This window comes from Xyrauchen texanus, chromosome 39 (assembly GCF_025860055.1).
Source record: "Xyrauchen texanus isolate HMW12.3.18 chromosome 39, RBS_HiC_50CHRs, whole genome shotgun sequence".
In the NCBI taxonomy this organism is placed as follows: Eukaryota; Metazoa; Chordata; class Actinopteri; order Cypriniformes; family Catostomidae; genus Xyrauchen; species Xyrauchen texanus.
Genome location: NC_068314.1, coordinates 29426414 through 29448357, shown reverse-complemented (window position 1 = coordinate 29448357; position 21944 = coordinate 29426414). Strand labels below are relative to the sequence as shown.

Genomic DNA, 21944 nt, shown 5'->3' with positions numbered 1-21944 from the left:
TCCAGGACACTAGACAAAGAACTCCTGCAGACAGCTATAAAATCCTTGGAAGAAAGATAGAAACCTTCCCATAAAATAACAACATGGAAGCTGAATAAATTGGTGTAATGTGGTTGAACTTGTCTTTACACTCCTTGTTAAATGCAAAATGAGTCCCTGGCTGTGTCTCGTTTGGATGGCTGCATGCTAGGCAGGACACGTCCTTTGAAGGCTGCAGTATATGGAGTGTCCTCCTTTAACCCTCTATGGAATGGTGTTGCCATACATTGCTGAAGGCCTATGCAACACACACACACACACACACACACACACACACACACAGTTGTGTTTCCATGTTTTATGGGGACTTTCCATAGACATAATGGTTTTTATACTGTACAAACTTTATATTCTATCCCCTAAACCTAACACAACCCCTAAACCTAAACCTCACAGAAAACTTTCTGCATTTTTACATTTTCAAAAAACATCATTTAGTATGATTTATAAGCTGTTTTCCTCATGGGGACCGACAAAATGTCCCCACAAGGTCAAAAATTTCGGGTTTTACTATCCTTATGGGGACATTTGGTCCCCACAAAGTGATAAATACACGCTCACACAAACACACCACACAAACACACACACACACACACACACAGTCATTTGGATGTTGGTTTATATGTTTATATGAAATGTGAGAAACATTTATACATGAGGTGTTAGTTGTAATTAGTAGTAGTTTGTTTATTTGACTGTTTGATGTTTGTGGTTGGTTGGAACCATTTGTGGTTGATGTTTGTCAAAATAAAAGTTTTTCTAATGCATATATTGCTTGTTTTCCTTATTCCACTTATCATATGTACTATAGAAAACCTTGGTTTTTCAGTACCCTCGTGGCACAACAAACCAATATCTGGTTGGGAGGGCGGGGGGGGGGACATATGTTATGATGGATATATTATCATGGATTGATGATCCAAAATGGTGGAGCGGTAGCACGCAGCGGCTGCTCCAGATCCAAAATGGTGCTATTTTTGTTAGTTAGCCCTTTTACGGCACATAGACATCGGAGCATCCGGTGTTCATGTTTACCATCGCCAGACACTACTAAAATATAAGATTCATGCAACAACCAAGCTGCATGATGATCTGCAGGAGAAGCTACGCAACCTCTGCTTGCTGCGGAGACCAGGCCTCCAGTCCTCGTCGTTATCCGCCGGTGACAGGGGGAGAGGACGTCTTAAGCAGTGTGCGAGGAAGCAGAAGCACGGCAAGAGGGCGGGGGTCCATGCTAGGCTAAAAACAAACCCTAGCCGGCCAGCTCTCCCGTCTATACTGCTCTAAAATATTTGCTCCCTGGACAATAAACTGGACTACATCTGTCTCCAACAGACTACGCAGCGCGAGTTTAGAGACTGCTGCGTCTTTGTTTTCACGGAGATGTGGCTCAGCGACAGAGTTCCGGATGCTGCCATTCAGCTAGACAGGCTCACATTGTTTTGTGCCGACAGAAATGCAGCAATGTGTGGTAAGACTCGCGGTGATGGCTTGAGTGTTTATATCAACACGGAATGGTGCAAGTACTCTTTGCTAGTCTCTATCGCTGTTGGAGCTTGTGACTGTTAGATACAGACCTTTTTATTTACCACGGGAATTCACCACAGTCATAATAACCAGAGTTTACATTCCCCCTAGCGCTAATGTTAAGGAAGCACTCTGTGAACTGTATGGGGCTATTAGCGAACTGTAGAACGCTCACACTGACGGACTGTTTATTGTTGCCGGAGATTTCAACCATGTGAATCTCAAGACAGTGCTCCCTAAATTCCATCAGTATGTGGACTATGTCAGACCACATCTCTGTTATGCTAATTCCAGCATACAGACTGCTCGTCAGACGCACAAAACCGCTCCAGAAGCAGGTGAAAACCTGGCCAGCAGGAGCCATCTCTGCTCTTTAGGACTGTTTTGAGTGTATTGACTGGCACGTGTTTAGGGAGGCTGCAACATATGGCGACTCTACCACTCTACAACTTGGAGGAATACACAGCATCAGTGATCAGCTACATCAGCAAGTGCATTGATGATGTCACTTTCTCCAAGACCATCACCACATGCTCCAACCAGAAGCCATGGATGACTGCAGAGGTGCATGTGCTGCTAAGGACCCGAGACTCTGCCTTCAGAGCAGGTGACAAGGCAGCCCTAAGAACATCGAGTGCCAAACTGTCCCTTGCCATCAGGGAGGCACACGCACAGAGAATCCATAGTCACTTCCAGGACAGCGGCGACACGCGGCGCATGTGGTAGGGCATCCAGGCCATCACCAACTACAGGACAACATAAGTGGCCTGTAACAAAGATGCCTCCCTTCCAGACGCGCTGAACAACTTCTTCGCTTGGTTTGAGGCACAGAACAACGTGGTGGCAAGGAAGACCACCCCTCCTCCCAACAACCAGGTGCTCTGTCTTACCACAGCCGATGTGAGAAAAACTCTATGTAGAGTCAACCCATGGAAGGCTGCTGGACCAGACAACATTGCTGGCAGAGTGCTTAGAGGATGTGCAGACCAGCAGGCAGATGTTCTTACCGAGATCTTCAACATCTCTCTGAGCAGCGCCATCATTCTAACGTGCTTCAAGGCCACCACCATCGTCCCCATGCCAAAGAAGTCTCCAGTGTCCTGCCTCAATGACTACCATCCCGTCACACTCACACCCATCATCATGAAGTGCTACGAGAGGCTCGTCATGAGGCACATTAATGGCACCCAGCTGCCCCCTCACTATACCCAATGCAGTTTGCGTATCATCACAACCGTTCAACAGACAACGCCATCGCCACAACCCTCCATCTGGTCCTCACCCACCTAGATAAATAGGACTCATACGTTCGAATGCTGTTCATAGACTTCAGCTCAGCATTCAACACAATCATTCCTCAGCACCTGATTGGAAAGCTGAACCTGCTGGGCCTGGACACCTCCCTCTGCAACTGGATCCTGAACTTCCTGACTGGGAGACCTCAGTCAGTCCGGATCGGTAACAGCATCTTCACCACCACCACACTGAGCACTGGGGCCCCCCAGGGCTGTGTGCTCAGTCCACTGCTGTTCACTCTGCTGACTCAAGACTGTGAAGCAATGCACAGCTCGAACCACATCATCAAGTTTGCAGACAACAGCAAGAACGACGAGTCAGCATACCGAGAGGAGGTGCAGCGGCTTATGGACTGGTGTAGAGCCAACAACCTGTCTCTGAATGTGGACGAAACAAAAGAGATGGTTGTTGACTTCAAGAGGGCACATAGTGAACACTCTCCGCTGAACATCGACAACTCCTCTGTGGAGATCGTCAAGAGCACCAAAAAACAAGACACATGAACATGGAGGGAAAACAGGACATCACATGACCAGGAAACCACATGACATGAACAGGAATTAAGTTTTCAAAATTAAAGATATGAACACAAAACATGAACAAAAGACATCAATGTGTTATATCCACCCCACAAAGGGCGGCTCCCAACACCCAAACAAAAACAAATGGAGTTCAATAGGGAGTAGTGACATACTGCGTAGTATGTGTGAAGGGAACGGTGGTACTGATAATAGAATATTGCCAATTCAAAACGAATACAATCTGAACAACATAAGTTGGCTCCGCACTACCTCATGCATCTTTGGTTGATTGGTTGACACTGCGTGTCTGATTGACAGGAGCAACATGGAGAGGCGGTTAGTCTGAGCAGATGGTCACAACGAATGTGTGCGCTAGAGCATTTAGGTCTATATTATTTTATTTCTTTTTTTGTTTGATTTCGTATTCACATCATATGTTCTTTTCTCCCTTCCAGAAAAGGTGAGATGTTCTTTCCCAGAGGTTGATACAAGATCCCTAAAAGAGGCAGCTCAGAACAAACTCAAATGAGCGAAAGCTTTTTACTTGAGAGAGGTGTTAATTAAAAAAAAAAAAATGATGTTTAAATGTTTTGTAAATATAGCTGAATTTACTTGCTTCAGTCCATGTTGCATTTTACCCTAGTTTGTAGGGTAATAATGAGATATATGATGTTCATTTTGTGAATAAATGTTGGGAATACCACATATGGTGTGTCACACATGAAACTATTCAAATAATACCACAGGGTTATTATATAGAAACCATACTATTGTTGGAGAAATATCAGAGTATTACTGAGCAATTCCTAAAAAAAAAAATACAACAATTGGACCACAGGTTTATTACAGGAAAGCCAGATATTTCTTCGGAAATGTGACAGCGGTACCACAGGTTTATTACAGGAAAGCCAGATGCTCCCCCATAAGAAAATAGGGTAATAGGGTTCAAAACAGTGCTACAATTAAACTTTAATACGGTGAAAAAAATATATATATTAGCAAAACATAAATACATTTACATTTGTAACATTCTTTTTAATGTCCATGTATTAAAGTAAAATATTTGAAGTCATGAGTGTACCTTCATTTACTATTATTCTGAATGGCCATGGAAAATGAAGCAATGTGATAACAATTTTACCTGGTCACAAAAAGTATTCCGTTAATTTACCTGATGAACTTTCACGTCGCAGAGCTAATGTGTGCTTCTAAATCAATTGCACCTTTATTAGCAACTGACACATAAGTGTCAGCTTTACATGTAATAATACATTCTGTTTCACATGGATCTCGACCTGGACGAAAGCATGGGAATTTTCTGCGCAAACCTGTAAATTCGCACTTTCGGTTGGGCATTGTTTCCACTCAGCTGTCATTTGCTGCTACTGTCAGTGTCAAGCAACTGAGATTGACAAGCAGGAATTTGGCCAATAGTTGCTGCAAGCCTCTTATAATCGACCAATAGGTGTGCGAGAAGGCAGGACTTACAAAAAGGGGTTAAATCAATGCAAATATGCGCATGCACACAATGAAGTATTAGGCCAGATGCACATAATTCAACTAAGCAAATTTAGAAATCCCGGCCAGATGATTTAAGGTCCAATAAAGAGGACATGTCTGAAAAAAAAGAGGATGTATGGTCACCCTACATTTGGACATCCTTGACCAACCCACAAGTAGTTAAACATGTAGGTAACATCAGTAAATCCTCACCATTAAGTCCAAAAGGCTGCGTTTCATTTTTCTTCCAGTGTGACACAAGCTGCCTCTCTCTAGTAGCCGGAGGCAGAGGGGGAGGGTGTCACGTTAACTTCAAACAAAATGTAGCAATATTATTGGTAGTAGCCTACGTTCTTCGAAGACCTGCGAGACAGGCTGCGTCATGTAGTTTTATTAGCGTCTTCCACGGCTCCGCCCCCAAAGCCTTACACTACGGTGGCCGAGAGAGCTCAACGCGCTGCAAATGAGAAAACACGTGCAAATAGAAAAAAACACATGCAAATAGAAAACAACACCAGCGAATTAAGAAAACATCTTCATCTATTTTACAAAACACGTGTGCTCCAAAGACTCACAACACAACCAAATACGGAACGCGCTGCAAATACGGAAACGCGCTGCAATTACAGAAACGCGCTGCAAATACGGAAACGCGCTGCAAAAGTTCACAACACAACGGAAATGATTCCAGGGGACCCCAACAAGTGACGAACCCGGCTGGCTGGGACATGCTTAGACCTTAATAAGACCTCATCAGTGGTGTTGTTGTCTGTCCATGACCTCAAAAGTGAGTTTGTTTTACTTTATTTTAAAATCCTGATCGTATAATTCATTGGCCCTTTGGATATTATTAGCCTAAATAATCTGAAATACACAATTAACTGTGAAACGTTAGTATGTAAGCAGGCTAATTACTTTCACAAATAAATAACATCAAGGTTCAGGAAAATAAATTCCGCAATGCAAAATACAGTTTTTTTTTAATTGAAAATGTTATGTTTTTAACATATTGCTGCATTTCTCATTTATTCTTTTTGCTGTAATACAGTCAGTAAAGAGAAACGATTTTATTCTTATCATATAATGAATATTTATGTGAAAAAGTCATTCAAACATTAAAAATAAAAAATTAAATGTATGTAATGCTCCCTGTATGTATGTTTTCTGAATGAGAATTGTTGCCAGTGATTGGTGGAATGAGCTTATTTTGAGACAAATATGAAGTGTTTTGTTGGTCTGAGTGAGTTTTGGGGCAAGATTGATCTTGTTAATGCAGACTATATGAAGAGTTTTGAAAATGTGGCTTCAGTACTGACCAATGCTTGTTAGCAATTGAAAAACTTACTGTAATGGTTAAAACCAGGTCAAAGTAAATTGCAGATTGATGGTAATAATAATATTTAAAAATGTATTCAGACCCTTTTACTATTGAAAGAATGGACAAAAGAATACATCGTGCTAACTTCAGTCCACTCATCTTTTTCAGATAAAAATGTTTTGTCCTTTCTGTGGCATTCAATGGGCGACTTTGCCCAGATTTTGTAGATCCTGTGGGCGAGATGTAAGCTTTGTAGAGAACGCCTCTAGAACTGCAGGTGATGACCATGTGTCACGTATGACTGTGCCCAGAGCAGGTAATGTTCTCTTACAGAGATTTCAATCTATTGTTCCGTCCATCAAATTATAGCAACTACATTGAGTCAATCTTTTTCTCTCTCTCTCTCTTTCTGATTGTGTTTTAGTGACTGATGCATGTGCCATTCCATCAAAGCCAACTGTTCTCCAGTTTATGAAATACAGAGAAGTAAAAGAAACTGAAAGGAAGACATTTTCTAAAAGTAAAAAGAAGTCAAATAAAACAGTAAAGGTAAGCACATTTTTATTTTTAAGTTAATGACGTTGTTGACGTTGATAATTATCATTATTCCATCTTTTCTCACTGATAATCTAGATTTCTGTTGGGATCATGAGCAAGACCAGGAATGGCTTTAAGCCCATGAGAGGGAAAAACCTACCTCTACATGTTGACCCCCAGTGGGCATCTGAGCAACTCTTGGCAGCTGCAGTGAAAAAACAAAAAGATTTCAATCAAGACATGGAAGATGGAGAATATGTCTTGCTTTATCCAGATTGCTCTCAGATAAAAAAATATCCCTGGGACTGACACTCCTTTTACCATTGGACAATACAAAGAGGCCATTGGAAAGGCGTTTCAAAGGATCACATGGAATAATGTTTGTAACCAAGAAGCTCTCACCTCCCATTGACTACCATGGTATTTTTTGTCCTACCATGGTAGTCAATGGGGGGTGAGAGCTTCTTGGTTACAAACATTATTCCAAATATCTTTCTTTGTGTACAGCAGAACAAAGAAATGTATACAGTTTTGGAACAACTTGAGGCTGAGTAAATGATGACAGTGGGATTCCAACTACAGTTACAGCCTACACATTTAACAATACTGGACATGTAATATGAAATAAAGATCACAAAATCTTTTATGAGGTCATGAAGATGACTTGTGAGGTCATGAAGATGAGGATGAGGATGAAGTTGTTAGGGTGCAACCCAATATGTCACCTCTTTCTGACACAGTGGTAGGTACATCACAGGGATTTAGGTGTTCAATATGTCTTTGCAGTGCAGCTATAATGCAATAAAATCTCCTGGAATGGTCAACCATTAGAAAGAGAAAAGCATATACAGACAGTGTTAAGGCTATGAATAACTTTAGGGTTTTATGTTTACACCTCTCAGCTTTGGTCTGGTCCCGAAAGCAGTACACCACAGCATAGACCTTGGGAAGTTACATTTCTGCTCTGTGATGTTGGTGCTGTAGGCCAACAGTGCAACAAGATGCAAACAGACAACCTCCTCAGTGGGTGAACTTAAGTCAAGTGACTTCTACAGGTCGGTTATAAGACACAACTTTATATCACTTCTTTAGTATTAGGACATAGTTTTTAATTGTTTTGGCTCTGTACTTTAGAACACTAGATTTGAAATAAAACTATTAGACTAAAGTACTGGACTACAGCCAAAACAACAAAACATGTCTGTGTCAGAATACTTTCTGTATTAACTCTGTTATTGTTGTTCTTGTACCTCTCTCATCACCCACAGTACATATACCAATATATATGCACCTATCACCATTGACAGCAGTTCCTCAGATCTTGAGGATGTAGAGAAACTGCCAGAGAAAGACAGGTACTATCACATAAGTACTTCTGCACCTTGTTCTTCAGCCTTTCTTATTTTGCAAATATTTATTGTCTCAAACCAACCAACATTTTTAACTGCTTTGATTGTATTGATGCACTGCTGAGTTTTGAGGAATAATATAACAGTTTTAATATTTTCACAAGTGACATTTTTCATCAAGGACCAAAACTTTTTTTTTGTACATAAATGCATGGCATGTTCTTGGCACAAAACTTAAGATTTTGTGTTATACACAGAGCTTCAATCACTGATGTTCAGAAAAACACTAGTGTAAACATGCAGTGAACAAATAAAGTTGTTTAAAATGTATAAAGCTGTTGGATGTACTTCATTTAGAAATGACAAAGTTATCAAATAAAAATTTAAAAAAAATCTGACTTCTGCACAAGTATCTACCCAGTCAACAGTTAATTAGTTACACTATACTGTCTAGATGAGTAAAATAGGGATTATATAACAAATACTGTGCTTTAAAGTATTTGAAGGCTGTTCACAGGATCTCCAGAATCAATACCCTCCTGGAAGCATAAATGTTCTTTGCAAATAGCAGATCAAGCTACCCAGTAGATTATGAGAAGACTTGGCATCAGTAACATGTGCATCAATGGCATCAGTAACATGTGCAACACAAATAAATAATCATATCACAGAATCAGAAACTAATGATTTTATAGTCCAGACATATTTGAGTGTTATGTAATTCTCAACAGCATTTATCCAGTTGACTGGTGGAGACAGCCCACTCCGTCTCTCTCCAAGTCTGCAAAGCAAATTTGGAGATTACCGTCACCACAACGACTGCGCTGGTGGTAGAATGTCCTCAAACTCTTGAATGACTTCCTGTGACACTGGGAATCCACAATCCCTTGCATCAAACCTAAGGCCAGTCAGAAATCAAAACACTACGAGTCAACTCATTACAAATTTTAATATTAAAAACTACAAAGGCTGAGGTGGGAAAAAAAGCTCATGCAAGTCAGTTCCCCAGCTGTAATAAATTATAACCCAATTTTTTATTTTGAATTTGACTACAAATCAGCCAACGGTTGACTGAGGTCAAATATGGTCATTATATTTGCTTCTACTACAAAGGCACTTTGCATTACTGAATCTGAAAAATCCACCTTTTTTGCTTTGTGCATTGTACATTTCGGTTTTATTGTGGAATGGTGGTTTTTTTTGTCTAAGAGTATTGGAATTATTTTTTAAATATCAATCTTGTTTTCTGATTTAAAATAATAGGATAATCGTCAAGTGAGGGACTTGTGGAAAGGGTCCCAGTAGAAATTTCAGAGACATTCCACTATACACTTCTGCGTCAGCTATAGGCAATCATATAGTATGATTTAATAGTTAATTATTTAATTTCTGAAATAATTAATGATTCAATTTAATCATGTGAAAACGCAATCTGATTTTTACTGAAAATGGTCACACATTGCATGGATTAAATACAAACCTGTGAGGCAGGTGATACATTGCTTCTGGATTACCAGAATGACATCGAGACTGGAATAACCACACCATCCGACCTGTTCGTCAAAGTTCTCTGTACTCAAAGTCCTTCTGCAAGATGCTCAAGAAGACATACCGTAGAAGGCACTTATGCTCATGGCTGCCATTTAAAAGGTGCCTCTCTCTCAGGCCACTGAAGAGCTCAATCCAGAACTGGGTCCTAATGATGAAATGACAGTATACACAATGTTTTACTTCAGTGCTGAATAAATGTTATATGGAAATGATTTCTAAAACAAATGTTTCAAACAAATGGTATTATTTAAACTGTATTCCTATTTTTACATCCATGTAAATAAAATAGCATCAGGAAAAAGATTTGCATTACATTTTAGTCTAGTGTTATAATATATGTTGTGGCACAGCTTAAACCCTCGATCATGTGACAACACACAAAAAAACCTGACTAATTAGTAGCATTACATTTTTGTTTTTGCGATTTATCTTAAAAGGCCTGTACCTTTGCTTCCTGAAAAAGGACCACCAACTTTCAATTCGTTGATTTGCAGTTGAAGTGCCATACATGTGACTGAGGGCTCCTGCAAAATCATCTGTATGCTGTGCTCTTAATGCACAGTGAATGGCTACCATAGTGCCATTTTCTGTCCCACAGTCTGTGCGAAGGCGTGCTGGAAGTCCAAAGTCTGATACACACTGCATGTAATAGTAAGCAATTATCCCTGGGTCATTATTTGAGCTGCCACTGCTGAGCCACATCACTTTACTAGAAAACCCATCAATACAGCCACTGATGGCAACACCAAATGGTTTGAGCTTATCATACCCATCAACATGCCACACTTGGTTTGGTCCTGCTGTAATGTATCCTCTTCGGACAAATCTGTGCCTATGGCGAAGTTGAACTCCAGATGGATCCAGTCTGCGAACTGTATGCATTACATCATCCCTTTTAACTGTCAGGAAATACTTCTGTCGCAATGTCTGCCACAGAGCTCTGTAACCCAAAAGCTGACCTGAGCCTGTCAGTTCATGCGTAATAGCGGCATTCACAGAGTCAATGGGAGTATACTCTGTCCTCCTTGTTAGGCCTGCATTCCTTAGCCTTCTCTTTAAGGTGCTCAGACTCAGGAAAATATTATGCTGTGTTCCAAGAAAATCAAGGATCACTTCATACGTGTGACCCTCTCAGAAATATTTATGGATAAGGTCTGCCTCTTGTGAGTTCAGCTGACACTGTTTCTGGGCCTGAAGGAAAAAGAGAACAGCGTCATTAGGAACGCAAGAATCCACAAATATAATCTTAAACATAAAAATGTTTCTGTTAGAGACATTATATTGAGTTTTTGTTTTTATACAGTTACAGGTAGCACAATGGAAGGTCAAACAAACCTTTTGACCATGCCGTGTCGAGCATGCTGTGCAGCATATCATGCAAGATTGTGCTAGTGCCCGTAGCAGTTTATCTTGAATTTGTTTGTTAGCAGAAAGTAGAAGTTAAGTTTGGCATATCCGACTTTAACCAGAAGGTATGGACAATGTGTTTATTTTACTCAAGGCAGAAGCACACGTCAAAACCAGACTTGTAAAAAACATCTGTGTCCCTATAGTTTCATCATTAACAAAGAAATAAACAGGTAAACTATTTGATGCAGTTTGAAAAATGTACGTATGTAATCTGCTCATTTCTGCACAAATCCAGGTACTAAAAGGCACAAAGAACAAAAGTACAACTTGGGCTGGCATTTAAGCTTACCACTTTTAACAGTTAGGCCGGATCAGGAGGTCTATGTTGATTCAATGAATTTGTGTTTAGTTCTGTGTATCATACACTCACTTGGTTCAACTTGATAATTAAATAAACAAGTTATTGAGTGTATTAGCAGAGCTTACCATTCTGTAGAAAAGGTGCCAGAAATCTAATGTTGCTACCACAGGAACCACAAAAGAAAAGCATCCAATACATCCAACCAATTCAAATCCACAATATGGACAATGCATAACCTGGAAGAGGAACAATGTGACTGCTTAGTGCTAAACAATATTAACATGTAACTAAGCAAATTAATGCCACTGATATAGCCTAGACATTTTTACAGCAGTCATTTTGACTTGGAAGGGAAAACACAGATATTTGAGAAACTCAACATACACAAAGGTATTCACACGTATTCTCACTGAAATGAAAATATAGCTTGTCAACACTCATAAGAAATTGGCTATTTTCTCTAAATTGTATGCTCAACGTTCTTTGTTAGCTTCATAAAGTTATATAACTGGTATTAGTATCCTTTTTTAATTTAATATTAGTAGTGTCAGCAAAACCTATAGGTAGTTTACTGGCTTGTTCCCTGTTAATTTAGAGTAATCCAGTAACATGAACATAACATTTCACAGTTAATTGTGTATTTCAGATTATTTAGGCTAATAATATCCAAAGGGCCAATGAATTATACGATCAGCATTTTAAAATAAAGTAAAACAAACTCACTTTTCAGGTCATGGACAGACAACACCACCACTGATGAGGTCTTATTAAGGTCTAAGCATGTCCCAGCCAGCCGGGTTCGTCACTTGTTGGGGTCCTGTTAGAAATAAAAGTCTTCTACACCACAGCAGTGCCTTTTTCTCTCAGTCTTTTATTGAGTCGTGAATGAATCAATACAAAGCATTGAATCCAACGTTGGGGAGCGAACAAAATACGCAGCTCAGCTCGTCTTATGTGTGGCATGCAAAGATATACTGCAATAGTGAATTGGAGTTCACAGCGCTAACCAATAAGAGCATACATTACCTCATATCGATATCACATATAACAATTCCATATGGCAAATGTTCCTTGGGAGCCTTCGGACCTATATGGTAAAGACTCCTCTATCCCTTGCGAGCCCGTCGGACCTTTTGCCATACACACTAATACAATGTACACACAGACAGAGTATACACAGACAGAGTGAGGAGGGGGCTCTTACAACTCCATGCTGATATGAAACAGATGTTTGATTATGCACACACAGCATTTCTTTATTGGACAGAGCTGAAATAGGAATACAATTTCTTACAGGTCCCCTGGAATAATTTCCGTTGTGTTGTGAACTTTTGCAGCGCGTTTCCGTATTTGCAGCACGCGTTTCCGTATTTGCAGCGCGTTTCTGTAATTGCAGCGCGTTCCGTATTTGGTTGTGTTGTGAGTCTTTGGAGCACACGTGTTTTGTAAAATTGATGAAGATTTTTTCTTAATTCGCTGGTGTTTTTTTCTATTTGCATGTGTTTTTTTCTATTTGCAGCACGTTGAGCTCTCTCAGCCACCGTATTACACAGCTTATTAACGAAGAAAAAGCAAACTAACTCAAAAACCGAACTCGAAAACCCAAAACACTGGGAACCAAGCACAGAACATGAAAACTAAACATGCAAGAACTGACACAGGAAACAGGGAAACCAAGGGCTTAAATACACAAGGGAACAAACAAAGGAACGAGGAACACCTAGGGAAACAATCAGGGAATGAGAAATAATCAGGGAGAACCAATCAAGGAATAAAACTACAAAGGACTACAAAACTAACAGGAAACAGGAACTAAACAAGAATTTCAACATAAAAGTACAAAAACAAAAGACAACAGGGAATATGACAGCAACACAGTGTATATGTTATGTGGTTTGTTGTAAGTGTGTGTCGCAGTGACTGTAGCCCAAGACAAATTTCCCCCCCGGGGGACATTAAAGTATATTTTATCTTTTATCTTTATCTTAACACAAAAGAAGATATTTTAAATTAATATTTCGGGCTACTTTTTAAATACAATGGCAGTGGATAGTGCTTCACTTTAAAGCTTAAAGAGGACTGAAATGTATCATAAAAGTAGTCCATGTGGCTCATGCATTCCATGTCTACTTAAAGCAAACAATACATTTATTTATTTTAAATCAAAAAATTTTTTTTTTGCAATTAACACCATGCCACTAATGCTGTCGATCGAGCCCAACCCGCATCCAACCCGGAACATCCCTCCAACTTGAGGCTGTGTTTAAAATACACGATTGGTAGGCTACCTGAAAAATGCATCCAGTATCGAATCAATATGGAGTGCAATTTGTCCCGTATTTAAGCGGGTTAGATGATGTCACGGTGAAATTGTTCCAAATCGTTAATTTAACCTGGATATTTGTTTGTAATTTTACCTACGGTAAGGAAGGGGCAGTCTGAAAAGTCCAAACATGGATCTTAAATGTAACGGAAACGTAAATGGATCACACATTGTGCTAAAACTGTGGTGGATGTGGTAAGGGACCATCTGAAAACCAATGAACATAACTACATATCCCATCATTAGATGTGCCACACGAGAATGATAAAATACAAAAAGCATTAATTACACACCTAATGCACAGTTGTGTCACTTCATAATTTTGTTGTTTTGGTGCTAAAAAGTTTCCTGCCTTTGCCTGTAAGTGAAAAAGAGAGCCTTCAGAAGACTTGGAATATGACACAGGAGACACATGGACTACTTTTATGATAACTTTGTGTGCATTTATAGGCTTTAAAGTGATCTCGATGGTACAGATGGTCTCAAAGTTTATAGACCCAATTTTGATTTCATGGGGTCTTTTGGAACCCCAAGAGTCATTATAAACTTGTTTACTGTGTAGATGTTATGTTCTGTTTTTTCATATTGCATTCTCTTTCTTCTTACAGATTGAAGTTGGAACGCTGGGCCCTCCTGTATCTGTCACTTTGCCACCATAGTTCCTCCTGAGGACTATGTGGAGGAAGTGATGCTGACACCCCGTCCAAAAAGTTCACCTGCTCCTCCCACTCTAGACTTTTGCGGACCAGGACTGTTTGGGTCTGATACAGGGTTAGGTAGATTAATCAATGTTTGACCATAATAAAAAATTCATTTTCTGTAACAGTTGTGAGTCTTGTGCCCTCTAGTGGCCTAAAAAGGCATAATACAGTCATCTCCCTATCTACTGCAGGGATGCCCTTTTCTCTGCTGTGTGTGTATCAGTGACAGTGTATACTGCGATGACTCAGAGCTGACTCAGATCACCCCTCTACCCAAAGACACCACACACGTCTACGCTTGCTTCAACAAGATCACTGAGGTAAAGGCCAAGGACTTCATCAATCTCAGTAAAATTGGAAAATTCCTTCTCCTTGCAGATTTGGAGGTTGTTTTTTTAAACAAAAATTAACATGAATTGCATTTAGTGTTCGCTATTAAAAATGTAAAGTCTGAGTCAATTTAAAGGTGTAAATTCTCGTCACTAGCGTCACCAAACAGAATTGCATTAATAATGACTGTTTACAATCAGGTTTACCAATCACTCCCTGTGTAATGCAACAGATACATTGCACTGCAATAGTGGGATTTCAATCTACATCAGACTTCAGGGTTCCCCGAAGCACATACACATATGCACACTCTTCAAAACCATATAAACAGCACTTATGCATTAACTTAAACACACAGAAGCCATGTTCTTCAACAGAAGCCGTGTGTGATAAAGCACTTTCACTTAACAGTCTTTAATCCCTTAAATGGCTGCAGCGACGTAACACAAAACATGTAATATGTATACATGTAAACGTGGTCAGTGCTGACCGTATTAAAGATATAAATGGAATGAAAAATATAAGCCTCAGCGAAGTCAAATAATGTTTGAGCCTCGTTGTCATTTCTGTCAAAAATTCAAAATGGCGATTCTGTAATTAATGTCCTTGGCAATGTTTGATTGCACAAATGATTGGAGACAGTGGGAGTGTTTTAAAACCTTAAAAAGTCTTAAATTAGTTAATTAAGCTTAATTGGTATATTAACTACTAACAATGCCCCATATTATGGGTTCACAGGCAACCCAAAATGGAACAAATGTAGCATATACTTTAAATTCACTGTAAGTTATTTTTAATAAAAGTGTCTATGGCAATCACTGCACTTGGAAATGAGCCACCATAGAGTTAGTATTGGTAATAAATTTTTCTAAGGCTTACATTTTTCTAAGTCAGTGCATATTCAAAGAATCGACTGAAAACAACCATGAAGCATGATCTTCTATTTGCTTCACTGTGTTTCTCTGGCCACTGTTTTCTCAGATCAGTTGAAAAGGATTCACCTGAATGGAAACCAGATTAGTAAAGTGGACGAGGATGCTTTACTTTCACTGCCTATGCTTCAGGATCTGCTGCTGTCTGACAACAACATCCAGGGCCTCCCAGAACTCCCAGCCACCATGAAACATATTGATGTCCACAATAATCAACTGAGAAGTACAGGCTTGCATGCAGAAGGCTTCTAGTTACACATGCACTGCAAAATAATTTTGTTTTTCATTACAAAATATCTAAACATCCTGAAAACAGGAGTGACTATTTGCACTAGGTGTAAATAGCACCTGCCACACAGTGCAGCATGGATGCGCTCAAATCAAGCAGACATCCTGGGTCCAATTCCCCCCTTTGTCCCACTTTTTTCTATCCTGTTTCCTGTCTTCACTCTTAATATTTCCTTTAATATAATAATAAACAGAAATGTAAAATAAAGGTAGATTTCCTCGTAGTGATTTGGTCGTAGTGATTTGGTCTCGGTGAAGGTCAGGTTGTTGAGAGAAAGGTTTGATCTGGTAAAATTAACCATGGTTTTACTATAACAATAACCATGGTAGAAACAATAGAAGTTAGTAACCATGTTTATTACAGTTTTAATGCAATTAATCATTGTTTTACTACAGTAATATGATGTTAATATATTAACTATATTTTAATTTGTGGTTACTATGATTTTACTACAAAATACCAAGGTGAAATTATGGTTTCTGTAGTAAAACCATGGTTAATTTTTGTAAGGGAAGGTTAGGGTTAGGTTTGGGGTTGGTGAAGGGTGTCTGTGGGACTCTAAATAAACACACTGCAGTGATTCCCCTATACTCTAGATTAGTATTTAATTAGGAGTGCAAATAATATCTGCCATTGCTATTTACACAAATCAAGAGTATAAACGCCTCACATGTCCTCAGCTGACAGCTTCATTGAATTGTACGCACTCAGCAGTTTCATGTACAACAGTAAAGAGAAGACTCAGAGGTGCAGGCCTTATGGGAAGAATTGCAAAGTAAAAGACACTTTTGAAACAGAAAAACAAAAAGAAAAGGTTAGAGTGGGCAAAGAAACAGACATTGGACAACAGATAATTGGAAAAGAGTGTTATGGATTGTAAAGAGTTTAATGGAAAGGAGGAGGTGAGAACCTGCTTGACAATATAAATAATAGTTTAATAAAGAACTAAACAAAAAGACAAACACACACACAGATGTTGGACAGCTTTCCACAAATCTCTCACACTGTCACGTGGATCTTAACCCAGTGAGCTTTTGTGGGATCAGCTAGACTGTAAGGTGTGTGGGAAGTGCCCGACAATAAAGCCACATCTATGGTAAGTGCTACAGGAAGCGTGGGGTGAAATGTTACCTGAGGATCTGGACAAACTGACAGCTAGAATGGCAAGGATCTGCAAAGCTGTCATTGCTGCATGTGGAGGATTTTTTGATGAAACCTCTTTGAAGTAGTTTAACCTGTTAACCTGCACCCCCACTCAGGGGCTCACAGCTGAAAATGACATACCTGAATTAAAATAAATATAGCTCCTGAGAACAGTGTACCACAGGCACAATTAAGGTCTCTTTGGAAAGAAGACACTTGGCACTCTACTAACAATAAATCAGAGTTGATAATGCTCAAACAAATAAAAAGTTATAAAAGTTGAAGTGCATCATAAATAATGTGAACTTCAAAAATTTTTTTTATTATTTCATGTACAAATATATAAAAATAGACCTGGAGGAATCCAATTAGGTAAAGGATTGAAAGCCACAAGTCTCTCAGTTTATATTTCAAATTTGATGAAGATATAATGAAAAATGGGGTTCCTGCAAGCTTTTTTCCAAGACTATGTCAGTTCCCTTTCTCCCTTCCCCTGCGCGAGGCACATCCCCAGAAATGACATCCCCAAACTAAAATAATTGTAGTTACTGAACAATTTGCTCTACATGCACAATTTAGACATATTTAAAAAGAAGACACTTTGGAGTTTATTACCCAAATGTAAAAGTTGAAAAAACTTACACAGACAAACATTTATAGAATTTAAAGTGTCTTGAAGATAATTTGTACTGCAAGTAACATTGCATTATTTTATGAAAAAATAAATGAAAACAAACCTGGAGGAATCCAGTTAGGTAATTGATTGAAAGCCACAAGTTTCATTAGTTTATATTTCACATTTGAGGAAGATATTATGAAAAATGAGATTTCTGCAATATTTTTTCCAAGACTATGTCCAGGTACCAAGAAGCCTCCTTGGATACCTCAAAAAGCAACCTAATGACCAAATGTTATGAAGGGTACTGCAAGCTATTTTAGTCATCATATACACTGTTCCATGCTTTTTCAATTATAAAATAATCCACACAGCTGTTGCATGGGAAAGAATGGAAAGATAATTAGCACCGCATGTCAAGTAAATAATTCTGTATAGTTTTTATGTGGCTGGCCATTCAATCAACAATCAAACTGATGGGCAGTCGTTTAGACAGCATTCATAAATCAACAATCAAACTGATGGGCAGTCGTTTAGACAGCATTCATAAATCAACAATCAAACTGCTGGGCAGTCGTTTAGACAGCATTCATACTAAAGGTCGTCCATACAATCAAACTGATGGGCAGTCGTTTAGACACGTATAATGTGTGCATGTTACATAGCAACTCACCGATGTAAAATTGGACCATCTTTTCCGTCCTCAAGCATATCACCCTCGACGCTGTCTTCACTCTCCTCAATCGCTGCTTCGAGTGATCGCAAATAAAACATCTTCAGCAGAAAAAACTTCTTTTGACGATCCATTTGATGAGATAATCCGTCCAGTAAGTAAGACGCGAAAACAGATGTTGACTGGGGAACCGTCTTTTTACTATGGCTTGTTTGTTGTCAAATGACGGGGTGTGGTCACAGCCTACGTCGCAGGTTAGCTCCTCAATAGAGAGTGGCTGATTCAAATAAATAAAAAACATCTTGTTCACGAGGAATTTAGACTTCCGGGTATCGTTGGAATCGTGCACTGCTTGGCTACATTTTCTATCAGTCATATAATTTAAATTCTTTCATTGGCTTTCGTTGTAAAGACAAAATAATAGGATCAGCATATCATGACGTCAAAAAACTGACCGCAGTGTTTGGATATTTTGACCTATATATTGCCTATCTTTGTATTTGTGTGTGTGTGTGCGGTCTTAATTTGTTCATTACACTCTAAGCAACACACCCATATAACGTTCGGCTACCGGAGTCTGTTTTTATGGATAATTTTATTGCATAACCGACAAGTATGATACTTCACCCTGAAGAAACTCGATGTAAACAAAGGAATAACCATCGATGTTATAACGTTATTGTTTCTTTGGACTAAAAATGCTCTATGGGATGTTATTCAGTGGACCCTCACCTTTCCATTCAATCTGGAACTTTTAGCAGTGGATGCGTGTGTGGCTCGTTATTACGACACTACTGGTATGTACTCCGTTTTTGATTACGTGTGTTTTGATCTGTACTGCTTACATAAATGCAAGAAATACATTCGTTATAAGCTTTTCATCGAAAAACAGAGCTCTATCATCGATGCTTGAGGCTTACACCTTTAAAATGATATATAGTTTGCCAAGATTAATGATGTTCTTTCACGTTAAATCTACTCATAAACATTAAACTTGTGGGGAAAAAAACTCTTCCGTGCGCTGGCGCTCTGGCAAAGGTTAACAGGTTAAGAAGTTCTAAAAAACAAAAATAAAAAAAAAATGTAATGCCCTGACTATACATTGTGATCAGTTATACATTGTGGCACCAACACTCGTCCATGCGATTATCTAATCAGCCAAACATGTGGCAGCAGTGCAGTGCATAAAATCATGCATGGGTCAGGAGCTTCAGAATGTGGAAACAAATTGATCTCAGTGATGTTGTATTATGTGTCTTAATTTTATCTTCTGAGCAGGAAATCTGCAGATCCTGTACCTGTCAAAAAACAAAGTAGATAACATTCCAGGACCCCTACCTGAAAGCATATTAGTGCTCCACCAGCAGTTCATCGCACTTACTAGTCACAACTGACAAATAATTTCCAGAGATTGAAGGCTTCTTCTGTCTTTCTCTTCATATTTCCTCCAGAACAACAATATCCAGAGCTAAAGCTGAGACACTTTCTGTAACACCCACGACATAAACTACATACAGAAGGCCCTGGAAGACATCAGGCTTGACGTCATCCTGTGGACATCAATCTTTATGCCCAGGCTTATGTCTGTTACCATGTCTTCCTGTAGGCATGCCAGTCTAGGAAGATGTCTCTCTCTATTCCCCTACTTTGTTTGTTAGTGTTTTTGAACTTTTGTGTGACTACAGCAACATATTATGAAGCTAGATTAAAGTATTTTAAATCTGGGAGATCTGGGAAAAATTAGTAATGAGTTTATCTGCAAGCTTTAGTTGACTTATTCTCTTTTAACTGAAGTCAATCAGGTTGGACATGCACTCTGGATATGTCATTTTATCACCATACATTAGATGTAAAGATTGCGACAAAACACCGAGCTGTCTTGCTGTCTACTGCCTCCATAGCCTACTAGCATAGCGTACTACTGCATTCCAAGTCTTCTCATGCGAAGTGCAACTCGAAGCAAAATTGATTTCAGTATTCCAGTATGCATAAAAATACTTCGCACACACAAATGTTAGGTAAAATAGTAATTTTTATTTCATTAGATTGTTTAAAATATTTTTCATTATTAAAATAATTATGAGTAGTACATATTTATAATCGACAATTTCTCACTTCTGCCATCTTGGATTCTGTGCAGAGGACAGAACCAGTGTTGCTAACTATTTTCAATGGAAAGTAGCTAAAGCCTGCTCGAAAAGTAGCTAAATGTCGCCAGATGACGTCATGCGTCATTAGCATATTAATGACGTCATCGCGTCGTATTTGCATTCTGCCTAATTTGTCGGTACTGTAGCCTACTTCAGTTTATAATAACGGTTGTCTCCCCTAAACCGTGCTCATACTGTTTTTATATAAGTATATAGCCGAATGTCCAGTAAAACGGTTCTCAATTACATATTTTCTGTTAGACAACGGAACGGAACTTAGCTAACGTTACATGTTTATGAGTTTGAAGAAGGTTTATTGTTGTGTTTGGATAAGTAAAATGTATAGAGTCTGTAAATATACGATCTGAAGTCGGAGAGTTCAGAAACCGAACCGGAATGAACTAAAACTCTGATTAGTAGTGAATATAAGCGCATGCCAAGAAAAAACGGTCAAATTAAATGTTTTGAATTAAAACAAAGGAGAAGGCAGCTGCTATGTGATCACTGATTGGTTCCTGCTAACACAGCGTGCACATGCGCAGCTCATTCATGTCTATGTCCGCTGGCGTGCAGTCAACGGAATGTGCTGCTCCTCTCAGCCGCTCACTGAACAGAGCAGACGCAGCGGGGAAGTAAGACCTCACGCTTGCAGTACTGGCGATATTTGGAATTTGGAAAGTTGCTAAGGTTTGTCCAAAAAGTCGCTAGATTTGTCGCTAGTCGCTTTTTTGAAAAAATGTCGCTAAAGGGGTCTGAAAAGTCGCTAAAAATAGCGACAAATTCGCTAAGTTGGCAACAATGGACAGAACCCAGAATCGTAGTGTGCATGCATCAAACGCATTTGTATTCGCTTGCGGTCAAAAGAGTATACTTTCAAAGGCAATGCGATCAACTGGACTGAATCCAATCAGGAACACTGAAAAACAAAGTATACCTGGACCTTCAGATACCTTCTTTTAGCCAAATTCTATAGCAGTATCAGATGAATCTGCAGACTTGCCGTGAACTTTCCACAGATTTGCTGCATATTCACCACTCTTTATTTTCAAATGCGAATGAGCTTTGCGGCACCCTCTACATTGTCACCAAAGGTTCGCTGCTGGCTTAGCACTACCGATGAAGAGCTGCAAACTTCTGACATACATTTGCAGTGAATCACAATCTCATTTGCATGTGGAAATAACGAGTGGGAAATTTGCAGCAAGTTTGTCAGAACTCTAAATTTTTGGTAAGCGTACTGTGTGCTTTCCGATCCGCAATGTGACCAATCGAAGTATACTTTGGCCTTTGAAAGGCAGCATAATTATGCTCCCTACCTTTTGCGTCTGAAGTTTTCATATGATGCCCTAAAATACTGACTATGGCAGCTTTCTAGGTTGCAGGGGTTTAAAAACAGTGATTATGACAAGTTGCACACTAAGTCAGAGCAAGTGTATAG

The 21944-nt window shown here is 39.2% G+C and overlaps 1 pseudogene; it reads left to right on the top strand.

Moving 5' to 3' along the window:
* The first annotated feature begins 5947 nt into the window (after positions 1 to 5947).
* On the top strand, positions 5948 to 19976 carry LOC127633003 (epiphycan-like; annotated as a pseudogene).
* Positions 19977 to 21944: the final 1968 nt, after the last annotated feature.